Source organism: Muntiacus reevesi, chromosome 3 (genome assembly GCF_963930625.1).
Source record: "Muntiacus reevesi chromosome 3, mMunRee1.1, whole genome shotgun sequence".
In the NCBI taxonomy this organism is placed as follows: domain Eukaryota; kingdom Metazoa; phylum Chordata; class Mammalia; order Artiodactyla; family Cervidae; genus Muntiacus; species Muntiacus reevesi.
Window position 1 is genome coordinate 117,006,461 of NC_089251.1, and position 12,537 is coordinate 117,018,997.

The 12,537-nt window shown below is 45.4% G+C and overlaps 1 protein-coding gene across 1 annotated transcript in view; it reads right to left on the minus strand.

Moving 5' to 3' along the window:
• PHC2 (polyhomeotic homolog 2) overlaps positions 1–12,537 on the minus strand; it is a 115,835-nt gene that overhangs the window by 52,160 nt on the left and 51,138 nt on the right. The window lies entirely within an intron of this gene.

Consider the following 12,537-nt stretch of genomic DNA (forward strand, 5'->3'; position numbering starts at 1 on the left):
TTCTCTAACTTTCTGTCTTAATCTGGCAGACACAAGACTGTATGGGTTGTTGGGAGGATATTAACAATACAAAGTGCTAAGTGGGGAGTCGAGCATATACTGAGAGTTCCTTATGCACTGGCTGTTGTGGTTATTAAAACTGTCCCCAGCCTGGTTCCCACTGTCCAGTTCCAACAGATCGATCCTCTTCCAAGGTGGAACTGGCAGAGTCTCCTGGAACTTCTATCCTGGGCACTAAGGACAGAAGTGCCAGAAATTCCTATAGGGACCATCGCACGCTTGGGATTCAAAACTGGAAGCTGTGCATCCCTCAAGGCAATGTGATTGGAAGTGGAGAAGAACTGAGAAAAAAGGAAGGAGGAGGGAAACTCATGCCCAGGTCTCAGGTCAAGTTCCTCTCTTTTTCTTCTTTCATGCTATTCCTAAAAATCCTAATATATATGTGTGTGTGTATAAGCTTTTCCTTCTACCCACTCCTCCATCTATCTAAAGACCACACTTCTTCATCATCCTATCATAGAGTTCAATTCTCTGCTTGCAGATTATGCCAACTTAATAAATGAAGAAAATAATAATATATTGAGAACCTTAGTGCAAAGAACTAAAATAGTCATTAATAATGCCCTGCCATCTTCTTCCCAACATGCTTAGTTTGAAGGTCGTCAGCATTCCTCAGGATGCTGTCCTCAGACTGGGTGGGTTTTACCACGGGCTGCAAAAACTATGGGTGAAGGCTCAAAGACAGGAAGGTTGGAGGTGAGGAAATCCAGGTTACTCCCTGTGGAAGGCAGCAATTTGAAGTTCAAAGGCCTATGACTTCCAAGGCAAAGCAAACAGCACTCATGACCTGATCCTTAAGCAGTGATTTCCCCTAGCTTTTTAAAATTTAATTTTATTAGTTTTTAAAAATTTATTGGCCATGCTGTGCAAATGTGAGATCCTGGTGTGCATTTCGCCTGAAGACTTTGTCACATATATCACATTTAAATAATTTCTTTCCTGTATAAATTTTCTGATGTCTACTGAGGTTTGAGCTGTCAGTAAAGATTTTGCCACACTCAAAACAAACAAACAAACAAACAAAACATGTGAGATCCTATTTCCCAGATCAGGGATTGAACTTGCACCCCCTTGCATTGGAAGTGCGGAGTTTTAACCACTGGACTGCTAGGGAAGTCCCTCTCCTAATTTTTATGTCTGATTTTACTGCCACAGGGCAAGGCTGTCCTCCATGAATTCTCTTTGTCCCGAATTGCACTCAGCTTTAGGACTCATTTTGGCCACTCACTTGTTAAGAATGCTTATGACGATAATGGTGGTGCAGGCTGATGAAACAGCAAAGCCAACAAGTATTTCCTGTGCTCTGCTCAGTTGAAATTTACCTTATGTTTCATGGAAGGAAGGGTTGGCTCTATAGAAAGCAACAGAAGGCATACTTCTGATCTTGCAGAAACTGACAACCTAGTTGTAGAGATGAGGCTCTGTTGGAATTAGGAGGCTCACCAAGCAACAAATCAGTAAATGAGAGTTATGTTCAAACTTGGAATATCCCACAGAATCTCAAAGTCTTCTTTTAGTTCAATGCCCACTCTCCTTTTCCAAACTGTTGACCAGAATTGGGTTTCAGTTTTTTGCTTTGCGTTCACCCTAGGAAATCTCAGCGGAAGTAGTATACTTACAAACATCAACAAATAAAATGAAACAAGGCAGCAGACACAGCAAATAAAGGCGGGGGGACAGCCCACATCCTGCGTGGTCAGGCTTCGGCTTGTGTTTTTGCAGTGGCCAGGGCAGACTTTGGGCACAGTGTGCACTCAATTCTTAATGAGAAATAAAAGAAGACAACATTCTAAAGACAGCAGGGCATTTGTTTATGGAAAAACTGCACAGGCAAGATAGCAGTTGCTCCCCATGTGAGTGAGAGAGAGAGGGAAAGAGAAAGAGAGAGAGAAAGAGAAAGAGGGAGAGACAGAGAGAAAGAGAGAGGGAGAAAGAGAAAGAGAGAGAAAGAGAAAGAGAGAGGGAAAGCAAAAGAGAGAGAGAAAGAGGAAGAGAGAGAGGGAAAGAGAAAGAGAGAGAGGGAAAGAGAAAGAGAGAGACAGAAAGAGAAAGAGGGAGAAAGAGAAAGAGAGAGAGACAGAGAGAGAGAAAGAGAAAGAGAGAGGGAGAAAGAGAGAGGGAGAAATAGAAAGAGAGAGAAAGAGAAATAGAGAGAGAAAGAGAAAGAGAGAGAGAGGGAAAGAGAGAGAAAGTGAGAGAGACTGACTTTAGCAACAAGGGGACACAGTATGTTTCCTGAACTCTCTTGCCCGTCTGCCTGTTCCTTCTGCTCCCAAGCCTCCTCTCTTCTTCACCTCAATCTTGGCTTCTGCACCCCGCTTCTGTCTTGATGATTTTTGCCCCCAGCCCCTGGTTTCCCCATTCCTGTTGCTGCCCCCTCAACCCCATCCCTTCTCACCCCCGAGCTCACAGCTGCCCTCCCTTCCCCCACCCTCCTGTGCCCGCACACTCACCTCTCCTCTTGACTGCCTATCCCCCTCCTCTCACCCCCTTGCCCTCCTCCCATGGACCCTGACTGGCGACTCCAGTGGCTCCGAGGAGCTCTCTCCCTACCCCTCCACGCTGCTCTCTCCTGGTCCCGCTCCCCTGGCTCTAGCTCCCTCTTCTGTCTCTCGGGGGCCCCCCAGCCTGGCTCTCCCTCTCCCCCAGGCCTGATCAGGGCACACTCTTACTCTCCGGACAGCACACGGAGAGTGAGGGAGACTCCCCCTTCCTCCCTTCCTGCTGGCTGTTTCTCTCGGTTCTAGCTCTGACTTTTGAAGGCTACCACTATCTCTCCCGTTACTCTCTCTCTGGCTCCCCTGCAGTCTCTCCTGCGAAGCACAGAGGAGGGAAGAATAGACTCTGCCATACAGACTAGGGATCACTAAAAAGGAGAAGTAGCATTTGAGCTGCCCAAACCTACACTGTGTCTCTGCTTTCAAAGCATGAAGCTGCCCAGTCCCACCTTCCACTTGTCAACCACTTCTAGAATGTTCCCCAATCAACACGTTCCTAGTTTCCCCACAACCTGAACATCTGATGAGCATCTATAGCATGGGAGGTATGCTTGCTAAGTACTGGGAACTGAAAAGAGACACAGACCCTCATTTCAACATTCAAAACTTTTGCAGGCTTATCAGAAATGGTGACACCTAAAGCCCTGTAGCCCAGAAAAAAATGCAGATATATTAAAAAAAATGTGCTTACAATTGTAGAGGTTAACGAATCTTTGAAAGCCTGTCCCTTAGCTCCTGACTCCATTTCTTAGTTGGTGGGGACTGGGCATAAAAGTACAAATTTAAAAATAAAAATAATGTTGCCCACCCTGATCTGAGTTCCAAATGAGTGGTAAGAGCACATGTACTGGCACTCAGAAGAGTGGTGTGTTGAGGGATGTGTGCAGTGTGGTGGAGGGAAAGGGAAGGAGGGTTTCACGAGGTTTCGTGCACGCAGAGTAGTTCCTGCTGCAGGGGAGCAGATCACCAGCCTTTCCCTCTGCCCGTTCTCTGGTGCTCAGTCGTCCCAGGAGACGAGACATGCCAAAGAAGACAGGGCATGGACTTAGGAGTCCAGTAATCCTAGCTTTGGGAATGCCAGCTCTACTGTGACTAGCTGCATGGCCTTGGGCAACCATTATCTATTTCCAGAATTTTCACCACCCCAAACATAAATTCTGTCATCATTTAGCAATAACTGAATGTCCAGCCCCTGATGAATTCTAATCTACTTTCTATCTCTATGAATGTCTCTTCTAGATATCTCATATAAGTGGAATCATGTAATAGTTGACCTTTTGTGTCCAGTTTATTTTATTTAGCACATTTTCAAAGACTGGAGAATGGAATGGCAACCCATTCCAGTACTCTTGCCTGGAGAATCCCCAGGGACAGAGGAGCCTGGCGGGCTGCAGTCCATGGGGCCAAAAAGAGTGGGACATGATCAAGTGACTAACATTTTCACATTTCACTTTCACTTTTCAAGGTCTATCCGTGTTGTAGCATGTATCAGAATTTCATCCCTTCTTATGGTTGAATAATATTCCATTGTATGTATATATCACATTTTGTATATCAATTCATACATTGATGCACACTTGTGTTGTTTCTACATTTTGGCCACTGTTAATAACACTGCTATGAACATGGGTGTACAAGTACCTGTTTGAGTGCCTGCTTTCTATTCTTTTTGGGTATACACTTAAGAGTGGAATCGCTAGACCATAAGACAGCATATTAAAAAGCAGAGACATTACTTTGTCAACAAAGGTCTGTCTAATCAAGGCTATGGTTTTTCCAGTGGTCATGTATGGATGTGAGAGTTGGACTATAAAGAAAGCTGAGCGCAGAAGAGTTGATGCTTTTGAACTGTGGTGTTGAAGACTCTTGAGAGTCCCTTGGACTGCAAGGAGATCCAACCAGTCCATCCTGGAGATCAGTCCTGGGTGTTCACTGGCAGGACTGATGTTGAAGCTGAAACTCCAGTACTTTGGCCACCCGATGCAAAGAGCTGACTCATCTGAAAGGACCCTGATGCTGGAAAGATTGAGGGCAGGAGAAGGGGACAATAGAGGATGAGACGGTTGGATGGCATCGCTGACTCAATGGACATGGGTTTGGGTAGACTCCAGGAGTTGGTAATGGACAGGGAGGTCTGGCATGTTACCGTTCATGAGGTTGCAAAGAGTCGGACACAACTGAGTGACTGAACTGAACTGAACTGATGGGAGTTCAATATTTAGCTTTTTGAGGAACTACCAAACTGCTTTCCTTAACTTCATTCTTTGATATTCCTGTTGTCCCTGCACCATTTGTTGAGTTATCTCTGTTCTTGGGCTCACACAGTTTCCCCACTGTTTCTCAATGTGGCATATGGACACCCATGAGCTGACCCTACCTGTCTCCCCGGCCCCATTTTCCATACCACACAGTCACTGGGAACAGCATGATTCCAAAAGACTTGGAGTTTTGGACATCTAGCTATTTCTGACCTCCGTGCTTTTACTTACGTTGGTCCCTCCTCCCTGAAATGCACACCTTCGATTTGTCACTTAATGAGCTCCTCAGATCATCAGAACCACCTGAGTCTCTTCTGTGAAAATTTTACTGAACACAGATTCCTCTAACATTTCTCTTGCTTCCTTCAAACTAGGTTTTAATTTCTCCCTTAGAGCCATCCAGTTGGGAGCTATTCCATGACACTTTGTGCTTACCTCCCTCCTAGCACTTGTAATGTCATATCACATGAAACTGATCTGCTTGTATGTGTCTTTCTCACTAGACTCTGAACTTCTGGGGAACGAGGATCATATCCTGTTTTCCCATTTATACCTACTGTTTTATTTCATAAATGTTTGTTGAACAAAATTGCTTGAAACATACCACACTCTATCCTACTTCTCGCTAGAAAACTTCACTTAATTTCTATCACATCTACAGAATTCTTACCAACTCCTTTAAAGCATTTAACACTGGTGGCTTAAGTTCAGTACCTTCCATCAGTAGTATCTGCACTAAAAACTGAGCACCTATTATGTATCAATCACTATAGTAGATTCTTTATATATATACACGATCTCCCTTATGGGATAGGTATTATCTCAATTTTATCAGTGAAGACCTTATCAAAGTAACTTATCTAAGGTCATCACAGAACTAGGATGCAAAACCCAGTCTGACTCCTAAGTCAGAGCTCTTCCAACACTACACCCTCTGAGATGTCATCTGTGATCTCATCTTGAGCAATTATTTCAGTGACACTGGCCAAAGTCTATACCGGAGCATATTAGATTTTCAGAGCTGGCAAAGAATTATGGTCACTGAATTTAACCCCTAATTATTAATTAATGTCTGTTAAATATTGCATACTTAAAAAACAACCTCTCTCTGTATATAATGTGGGCTTCCCAGGTGGCTTAGCGGTAAAGAATCTGCCTGCCAATGCAGGAGACGGGAGTTCATCCCTGAGTTAGGAAGATCCCCTGGAGCAGGAAATGGCAACCCACTCCAGTAGTCCTGCCTGAGAAATCCTGTGGACAGAGGAGCCTAGCAGGCTACAGTCCATGGGGCTGCAGAGAGTTAGACATGACTGAGGGACTGAGCATGCATGTATATAACATACAAAGGATAATACACAAGGGCACTCACCAATCCATTTAAGAAATCAAACATTACCATAATCCCCCTTGTTTTCCCTATGCAAAAATTGAAGCCTAGTGTTTGGGGAAGTGAGTCACTTAAGGAGACTGGGCTCCGCTGACTGTCCTCCAGAAGCATGGACATGGAGGCACCCTTGGCAAACCTACTGGACCTCTGGTTGAATTTATTCAACTGGAGGACTGGAGTTTGTCCTAAGGAGAAATCTGAAGCTAGGGTCCTGTCATATGACACTTTCTCACTGGTCTCTAGGTAGAAAGGAACTAGGGTTAGAAAGAAACAGAATTAATTAGTAAGCGTAGAACAATATGGCAGCTTTTAGACTTTTTTGATGACAGTCCCCTCTTTGAAGCCAAGCTCGCAGGGCCTTCTGCCCCGAAGCCCTGCTCTGTGGGGAGCGGCAGATGCTCTGAAGGCTCGTCGGAGCCACAGAGGCACGAGTGGAGTCTCCTTACACCCCCACCCTGGGGCCCCACATGAGAAAATCCAAACACTTTAAACTTAACTCGGCTTTCAACATTTCACATACTCCTATTCAATTTCCTTTTCAATTCCTACCCTTATTCCTCCCTTCTCCTAACTAGTTCCTTACTTCTCCCCCAAGGCCACCCATCCCTGTGGACTCCCACTGCAAACCCAGCCAGATCTGATTAATGGCTAACGTCTAGAACTGGTAGTCTGTTTTTCTCTGGGTTCCAACTCACCGTGTGGTTTTGTGTGAGCTGGCGCTCTGAAGGCTGTGATTGGTACTTTAGTCAATTTCCCCTTCCCCACCGTGAGGGACCACTTTGAATGATATGCTGACTGTAACCAGCTCTGATAGTGATCTGATTACAGGTCCCTGCTGCCCAGAGGGCCTGAGACCAGCAGCTGGAGAAACACTGATGGTTCTGCCCTCCCAGGAGCCACCAAGTCTGGGGAACACTAGGCTTTTGTCCCAAGGGTCAGGGAAATAAATCCATTTGCTGCGGATTACAGCTGTGACACGGGTTCCAGGAAAGAAGAGGGGAAGAAACTGAAAACAGAGCTCTCCAAATGGAGTTTAAAGCCTTGAGGGGGTGGAGTGGGGTCGGCTTTCCCTAATGGAAGTGGAGACTGACTGATGGGAGATGAGCGGTCTAGTGCCCCTCAGAGGCTGCTGGCGCGGGGATGGGGAGTTTGAAGAGGCAGGGGACAGTGCTCTTTGCTGCGGATCTGCCTCTCCTCTGGCTGCCTCTCTGTCCAGGTACAAGTCAGTGTTAGCAATGTGTTCAAGCACTCTAGACTCAGGGGCCCGAAAGAAGAACTCCTTGCACCTCCCTACAGTTTCTGCATCAACGTAAGTGTCCTGATTTGCACTAATGTGATTATGCCTCTGGCAGCTGTCTGAGGTTACTGATATACTGGAAACAGCCCAAATGGATTTAGCTCAAACTGCTGCGAAAAGTCCTCTCTCCCCAGTCCTCTGTATGTTGTCTCCTTTAGTGTCTCTAGAAATCCAAGTACATAAAAGAAGGCCCACAAAGGCAGAAATGAAGGATGAGAGTTTAAAACTGGTCATGTAGTCCTAGCCATCAAAACAGAATAATTTCACTGTGAAAAAGAACCCAACAAATTAAAAAAAAATTTTTTTTAAGAGACGCACTGAGAGATGCGGTTTCGATTCCTGGGTTGGGAAGATTCCCTAGAGAAGGAAATGGCAATCCACTAGGTATTCATACTTGGAAAATTCCATGGACAGAAGAGTCCACGGGGTCACAAAGGGTCGGACACGACCAAGCATGCCCATGGGATGCATCTCTTTTATTTTGTACTTGGAAATAATTTTAGATTTATAGAAAAGTTAGGAGAATAGGCAAGAGCTCCCATATATTCTTATAAACTACAGTTTAATCATCAAAACCAGGAAAGTCACATAGATACACTGTTATTAAACAAATTACAGACCATATTTGGTCCTCTTTTTAGTCCTTGGAATGGGCTTCCCTGGTAGCTCAGTCAGTAAAGAAACTGCCTGCAGTGCAGAAGGCCCAGGTTTAGTCCCTGGGTCAGGAAGATCCCTTGGAGAAGGAAAAGGCAACCCACTCCAGTATTCTTGCCTGGAAAATCCTATGGACAGAGGAGCCTGCTGGGTTCCAGTCCATGGGGTCACAAGAGTCAGACATGACTGAGCGACTAAACCACCGCTGGCCCTGGATGCCACAATATTATTTGATAGTCACGCTTCCTCCGTCTCCTCTGACCTGTGACAGTTCAGTCCTGTCCTGTCTTTCATGCCATTGACATTCTTTGATGAGAGCTGGTCAATTATTCTCCACACTGTCCTTCAGTTTGAGTTTACTTGGTGGTTTTTTCTTTTTTCCTCATGATTACATTGAGGTTCAGAGAAGGCAATGGCCCCCCACTCCAGTACTCTTGCCTGGAAAATCCCATGGATGGAGGAGTCTGGTAGGCTGCAGTCCATGGGGTCACTAAGAGTCAGACATGACTGAGCGACTTCACTTTCAATTTTCACTTTCATGCATTGGAGAAGGAAATGGCAACCCACTCCAGTGTTCTTGCCTGGAGAATCCCAGGGATGGAGGAGCCTGGTGGGCTGCCGTCTATGGAGTCGCAGAGAGTCGGACACGACTGAAGCGACTTAGCAGCAGCAGCAGCAGCAGCAGCAGCAGCAGCAGCAGCAGCAGCAGCAGCAGCAGATTGAGGTTAGCCTTTTTTCAGCAAAACACCACAGAAGTTCTGCTGTGTCCTTCCCGATACCTCATCTCCAGGGTGACATGTTATTGATAGGTCTATCACTGGTGACGTTAACCTCAGTTACTTGGTTGAGGCCAGAACCCTATGAATTTAAATGACCAGACTTTTTCTGAAAGCTCATTGTTTCCTTTGTAATTTATAGATGGCAGACCCTATCAAGTGTTTCTATAACAAGCTGGTGCTGGTTGACTGAAAGAATATGAAGGGGGAAAAGGATTTGATCTCTTTTGGAAGGAACATCCAGTTAATGCCACATTATGTCAGGCCTGGGTGTTTGGGGATGGAGGCAGCCTTAGTCCTACTGCTCTAGGACAGGGCAGCCATATAGCCTGCATTTTTTGTGGCAGGACCAGCACTTCTGAAATGGGCCTGAGAGCAAATATTGAGGCTCTGCTGTGACCACTTAGCTCAGCTGTGCAAAAGCAGCCACGGACAAGCCCTAAGAAGAGTGTGGCTGTATCCCAATAAAATATTAGTTACAAAAAAGGAGGTAGGCTGGGTTTGGCACGTGGCCTGTAGTTTTCAGGGCCCCTGATTTGTGCAGGCCCACGTGGCTGGCTGTGCACCAGCAGCAGGTTGGCTAACAGTATGGGCTCTGGTGTTAGGAAGACCAGATTCAAATTCTAAGCAGGCTACACATTAGCCACGTGTCCTTGGGCAAGTTGTATCATCTACTGGGTCTCAGTTTCTTCAGCAGAGAAATGAGATCCCATTTCCCTCATAGGCTGGTTCTGTGGGGTAAATGAGATATCTGTAAAGCACCGAGAGCCACACTTAGCAAATAGTGAGCACATGATGAATGAGAGGAGGCAAAGCTGATTTGGGATTTGGAGAATGATGACTTTAAACATGGTCAATAGTGAAGATCCCAGAGGTTGTTTTTGTCATCAGTCACATTCAAAAGTCTCCTTATAAAGAACCATGGTCTGGTCTGTTTTACCTGTTTACATTTGTGCCTCTTTTTAAAAGGGCATTTTTCCAGAAGGCTCTTTGAGAACAGAAGATTTAGATGGTCAATCTCTGTAGTGAGTAAGAAAGTGCGCTCTCGAACCAGCCTGCCTGGGCTCCACCTTCAGCTTCTCAGTTTGACTCCAAGAAAGTTAGGAAGTCCTCCCCCCGCCCCATCCAGGCTTTGATCTCCTCAACTGTAAAACTGGGGCAATGACATCACCTTGTAGGGTTGTTTGGAGTATTAGATGAATTAATATAGAGACAGCAGTTAGATACGTAACTGGCACTTAGTAAACTCTTAATAAATATTATTTGCTGCTATCATGATTATTATTAATTGCTATTATTATTAACATTATTAAAGGTTCTTCAGTCTTAACTCTAGGGTTTGAAGATGGATGCTCTTCTATTGGTTTCCCAGAAGACAAACACACAAACTTGAATCCAGTTGTTACATTAAGTTGGTGCCTAATGTTAGGACATTCAGCTCTTTAATTTCCCAGCCAACCATCATACACTGTATCTGTGTCCTTTATTCTCTCACTTCAAACACTCCTTGTTATGGGCTGAACTGTGTTCTCTCAAAAAGATGCCCAATTCCTAACCCCAACATGTCAGAAGGAGGACTCATTTAGAAGCAATGTAGATGTAATTAGTTAACATGAGGTCATACCTGCATAGGGTAGGCCCCTCATCCAATATGACTGGTGTCCTTACGAAAGAGTGCAGTGTGAAGGGGCAGACACACAAGAAGGGAAAGCAGCCATGTGAAGATGTGGGCAGAGAGTGGTGTAATGTTTTCATAAACCAGGGGATACCTGGGGTCACCAGAAGCTAGGAAGAGGCAAGGAAGCCTGTCAGGGGGAGCATGGCCCTGCTGACCTGAATTAACACCCTGACTTTGGACTTATAATCCCCGGAACTATGGGACAACTCTGGGACACAGTGGCTGTAGTTTGAATAGCCTCCTAGATTATGGCACAGACTCAAAAGAGAGTAGGTTGTTGTTGTTTAGTTGCTAAGTTTTGTCCGGCTCTTTGCAATCTCATGGACTGTAGCCCACCAGGTTCCTCTGTCCATGGAATTTTTCAGGCAAGAATACTGGAGTGGGTTGCCATTTCCTCCTCCAGGGAATCTTCCCAATCTAGGGATCCAACCAGCGTCTCTTGTATCTCCTGCATTGCAGGTGGATTCTTTATCCACTGAGCCATCGTAGGGTAAAAGAAGACTCTTTTATGAGAAAAAGATACTTCAATTTCCACCAATAACCTCAAACTTAGAAAACTCTTCCTTTGTATGTCTGGGGACAAAGTAAACTCTTTACCTGATGGTTTCAGTCAGTTCTCCCCTGTGTAGTTTTAGCAGAATTCTGCATTGCTGGGATTTGAACATAGAAGTCTCAGGAGCCAAGGCTAAAAAAGACCTCTATTAAAAACCTCTTCATACTGAGTTTCTCCACCAAGCTCACAGTCCACCCTCCCCCCATTTCTAGAGCATTCCATTTTCTGCCACCCCATCTCGGCCTTGAACTGGCCTGATGCTGGGTTATGTCACAGGAGGCTAGTCTGTCTGCTATTGCTACTTTCTGACAAGCATAACAGAACTAGGACAGAGATTAGGGAAAATTAGCCAGGCTTTCAAAGTAATTGTTCAAGGACGTGGACATTTACGTATAAAGATTTGTTTTTTTTCTGGTTGCGCTGAGTCTTTGCTGTGTGTGTGTGTGTGTGTGTGTGTGTGTGTGTGTGTGTGTGTGTGTGTGTGTGTGTGTGTGTGTGTGTGTGTGTGTGTGAAGGGCAGAGCTTCTCTCGTTGTGGAGCACAGGCTTCAGAGAGTACAGACGTACAGACTCTCTAGTTGCCGTGTATGGGCTCGGTACCTCTGAGGCATGTGGGATCTTAGTTCCCCGACCAGGCATTGAAATTGTGTCCCCTGCACTGGAAGGCGGATTTTTAACCACTGGACCACCAAGGACAACCCTCTATAAAGTCTTCACCAGACTTATTTTTTCTTCTTGTCCTACCCTCTAAACTGGATATACCTTGGATATACCAGTGGCCCTGTAGCTATCACTTGACTCCTGGCATTTGCTCACATTAGGAACACCAGGGTCAAGGGTCCCTTGAAGAAGCAGGGGCTATGTTGGGGAGCTGCCACTTGACAATGCTCCCCCCAGAGGTTACTCCAAGAGTGTAGCCTTCCTCCTTTAGAGTTTCCTTTTATGCCCCCTATGAGGAGCTTAAAAAATGGGTCTTTGAGATATTATAGAGATAGATGGCCTGGGGTAGAAGTGATATCTCCTGTCATGAAGATTCTTGGTCTGTATGTGAATGATCTCTTATGCACTAGGAGGCCAGTGGCCTTAGATCTGGTGCTGGTAACTGATAATTTTTGCCAATCTGGGGGTACCTGCTTAGTGATAGGAGCCTGAAATGCATGATCTTATTTATTCCTCACAATAAACCTATGACACAGGGATTATGTCTTCATTCTTCCCACAAGAAAATTGAGGTTCAGAGCAGTCTAAGAAGTTACATGAGGCCATGGAGCTTGCAACTGGTGTGTGCAGGGTCTGAAACCAGGGTTGCAAGTCTACATACAAATGGCAGAGTGACTTATGTGTACTCCAGTCTAGGTCTCTCTGGGCCAGTGAATT